This window comes from Vombatus ursinus, unplaced genomic scaffold (genome assembly GCF_900497805.2).
Source record: "Vombatus ursinus unplaced genomic scaffold, bare-nosed wombat genome assembly UNPS02014781.1, whole genome shotgun sequence".
NCBI classification, from domain to species: Eukaryota; Metazoa; Chordata; class Mammalia; order Diprotodontia; family Vombatidae; genus Vombatus; species Vombatus ursinus.
The window spans coordinates 27,825,659-27,829,939 of record NW_020954559.1 but is presented as its reverse complement, the minus strand read 5'-3'; the positions used below and the strand labels follow the sequence as shown (position 1 = coordinate 27,829,939).

At 35.8% G+C, this 4,281-nt stretch overlaps 1 pseudogene; it reads right to left on the bottom strand.

Annotated features, from left to right (window-relative positions):
• Window positions 1-861: 861 nt before the first annotated feature.
• LOC114046179 lies at window positions 862-1,797 on the bottom strand (annotated as a pseudogene).
• Window positions 1,798-4,281: the final 2,484 nt, after the last annotated feature.

The following is a 4,281-nucleotide window of genomic DNA, read 5'->3' as shown; positions in this document are numbered from 1 at the left end:
AGAGAGAGAGAGAGAGAGAGAGAGAGAGAGAGAGAGAGAGAGAGAGAACTGCTAAGAAGAGATCAAGCAAAATGTTTATCTTTAATAATGTTAAAATAGGCCTGGTATTACAAAAATCCCAAACGTTATGAATAAAAATGGCAAATTAAGACTCTTTGAAGTCTCCCCTCCCATTTAGGCCTTGATCAAAGATCTTGAGTCCATATAAGTATTTTTCATACTTTTTTTGGGGGGAGGAATAAAATATATATATCTATATATATGTCTATATCTATATCTATATATGTCTATATATATCTATATATATCTATATATATCTATATATCTATATCTATCTATCTATATATATATATATATACTTTCCATATACAATCAGTAAATAAATAAATATAGTATATGGTACAGTACACAAAAAACCAGAATAGTGATAAAAAAGTTGTCCTACAAATACAGTACTCAAATTATTTTAAAGTTTAGAAATAGAAAACAGAAGTTATTTTGTCCACAGGCACTTCATTATAACATCATCTCCTTTCCCCATCCCCCAATTGATCAATGATATGGGGCCGTGTCATCAGGTTACAAAAGGAATGTCAAGTAAGAAGGTGTCATATGGGTCTGTTTTTGCATAGAATCTCTAAAAATTATTCTATTAAAACATTCTTTCTTGAGTACATGGTATATTTTTGCAGAAATTCATGGGCCCTGGAATTTCTGGAAATTTAGCATTTTTCTCCAATTCCTCAATGGTCTTTCCTGTCCTGACAACTCCATCAATCACTTTCATGTTGTAATCCCACACGGAATATTATGAGCAGTTTCACCATACCACAGATTTCTTAGGAAGACAGCCTTGGACACCTATCTCTTACAAAAGATCTTCATGAGCGTGATCTTTTCCATGATGATGGTTTTGGTTCTGTCTCCACAGTAGAACTTCACACACAAGTCTACTGCCACAATGTCCATAAATGTAACTCCAAGTTCTACATCATTAATATCATCGACATTGGTGAATAGGAAATTTGGAGGCTGTAGAAATTCTTTGAAGAAAAGTTTATTCTCTAGTACTTTACTGCCTTTAATGGTTTTACAAAAGTTTTGAGTAGCCACCTCATTTACAATATTGGGGGCCTCTTAATACACCAATGTTGATAGCCATGTTCCCTCAGATGACATTGGAAATGGGTTGAGTACTTTGAGGCTCAAATTCCTTTGATCATTTTTTTTTTTTTGGTGAGGCAATTGAGGTTAAGTGACTTGCCCAGAGTCACACAGCTAGTGATTGTTATGTGTCTGGCAGGATTTGAACTCAGGTCCTCCTGACTCTAGGGCTGGTGCTCTATCCATTGCGCCATCTAGTTACCCCCTTTCATCAGTTTCTTTAGGACTCTGGTAATCTCTTAAATCCTGTGAATGAATTGATGAGTAATAACAAATACCAGGACATTTTGTATCTCCAATAGCTTTACTGAGACTTGGGGAAGCATTCCCATTTTTGGGCAGCTTGTGCCCTAGGAGGGATTTTACATTCTTGTTATCATTACTGATGATGTCCATCAGTTTTCAGCAAAATCACTGTTATCTCACAGACCCACATCTTGACCACTGGGGTAAACTTCTGATGCATCTTATATTGCCAATGATTTTGGCAATGGCTGAATTCCAGTCCCCTGAGCCCATTATGCAGAGTTTCTAAGGGTTGCATCTTTAATGGCTGAGAAGGCAAGGTGCCACAGTAACCTTCAGGGTTTGCTACATCTAGCCAACCTCTTTGTCTGTCCATGTGAATGTCATCACTCTCATATACTTGACCAAGCACCATCAGGTTAAAAAAATGAAATTCCTCTAGCCTGGAAGGGAAGCATCCAAAGGAAACATTTATTTTACTTTTTATATATTCTTTGGGAAATCATGGCATCAAGGATATAATTTTATAATTATGACAATGATAGCTGACTTTTATATAATGCTATTAAGTTTCTAAAACTTTTTATGTGTTATTCCATTTGATCCTCACAATCCTCAAAACAATCATGAGAGTTAACTGTTAAAATCTCCATTTTACAGTTGAAGAAACTGAGGTAGACAAAGGTTAAGTGGCTTGCCTAGAGTCACATATGTAGTAAATGTTCCAGGAAGGAAACAGACTTTGTTTCTCCTTATCTAGTGCACTAACCACTATAAAATTTATTTTAAAGTTAATGCATGGGATAGATTCTGAATTGATAAACTTTTCCCTGGGGACCTTCAGAGTGGGCAATTTGAAAAATTCCAGTCTTACTTCTATCGTTTTTCTTTATCTTCTCATGATATGAATAGAACAAAATTATTTTTTTTTGTCCAAAACCTCTCTGAATCTACTGAGTACAAACATTTACAATGATGATCCTTAATTTGCATTCCCCGTTTATGATGGATTCTGTTCTTGATAGAACTAGCCAATAGGGCCAGCAAGAAAGTAGTGTCTCATTCATAGACATGGAATCTGACTGAAACCAGGAGTTTCTCATAGAGAAAAGAGGAAATAATAAGTTCCTCCCTTTTCCTTATTCTTTGAAGTTATTATTTCTTTTAAGCCCTGCTATTGATATGTAGCCCACATCATCCATGTCCTGCTCCATATGTCCTCAACTGACATCGTGCATCCATGCTTTAGAGGTATATAGAATCTAAGCAACTGTGTTCATGCATTAGAGACACATAGATCTGAACTCCCCTTTTGGGAAGAGGCAGAGATTGGAGCTTTAACTAGATTTCTGATAATCCTGCTTTGAAACTACTGGCCTACAAATGGAAAAATTATCCTTCCCAGAAAAGAAAGGGCTCAAATTAACTGCTCACTTACACAGAAGTTGGTGGCTTTTAGGCATATTTCTAGTAAACTTATTGGTTAATCTGACATTGCTGGAACTTATGGTCCTATGCTCAAAATTAAAACTGAACTGCCTCCGAAATTTACGCTTGAAAAATTGCTACTGACTTTGCTGATTACTTTATGCTTAGTAATAGTAACCAATCCAAGGCTTTTATTTCCCTTTGGGTAGAAACATACACATGAAATCTTACTCAAGACATTATGAATGTTATATTAAAATGAACAGAACAAGAAGACAATGCAAATCCTCCAATGACAAAGTTGAATACGAAAAACAATATCACTTCTATCATATATAGTTATGGTTATTCATTTCCTCTGTTTCTTTTTTAATATTAAGATCTATGTGAGAGTCTAACTTAAGGATGGAAAATTGAATGAAGTCTACTTTTATTCAGTGTTTCCCTCCTCAGATTATTAATCCAGTACAAAACCAGATTCAAAGGATCTAACCAGTGCCACAGATTTCATTGGCATAGCTTTCAAGTATTGCTGTCTTAGAAAACACTTTCAGTGACTTCTCAGTACAGAAAGGAAGTTTAGGGAAGAGGTGGGTTGCTGCTGCTGTCAGCCTCCATTCATTTTTTTCAATAGACTAGGCTATGACTTCGACATTTGAATAGCAGTAATGGTAATGGGGAGCTAACAGCAAGACACTATTAAGGTGTCAAGACTCTTGAATTTGTAGTTTTGGGGTCTTAGCATCCCAATAAGTTAAGCTTTTTAAGCCTCAGAATCCTCTTTTTTAAAGGAAGGATTGCATAGTCAAAAAACCATAGATTTAGAGCTAGAAGAACTGGCTCTTTATTCTCCAATATCACTTCACTTTACAAATGAGAAAACTGAGGCCTAGGAAGGTTAATTGACTTGCCAAAGGTCAGACAGATGAACATTAGAGGAAGGATTGAACTTAAGTCCATTGACTGCAGAGTTCAAGCTTTTTACCCTATACCATGGTATTTATGACCTATGAGATTAATTTAATCTCTAAATTTTATGAACCTTAGAGTACATCAGGCCCCAGACTACAAATCTGAGAGTCTTGCCTCTAATTACTTCCTGCCATTATCTCTCTATTACTATTACTGCTATTCAAGTACTGTTGACATAGAATATAAAGTGTGTTGCAAAAATTAAGTGGTTCTGCCAACAGGAGCAACCAATCTCTTCTCTCTGTTTCTTTTCTGTACTAATAAGTTACTGAAGGTGTTTTCCAAGGTGCTAAAACAGTGTACGTAAGGATGAAAGGAAACACCTTGTACATATCTCAGTTTTTCTAAGTTCTGATCTAGGAATTACATGAAATTCAGTGAAAATGCTGGTCCTAGGTTGTTTTTTCTAGAAGTGTCTTCCTTTCTTCCTTCCTTCCTTCCTTCCTTCCTTCCTTCCTTCCTTCCTTCCTT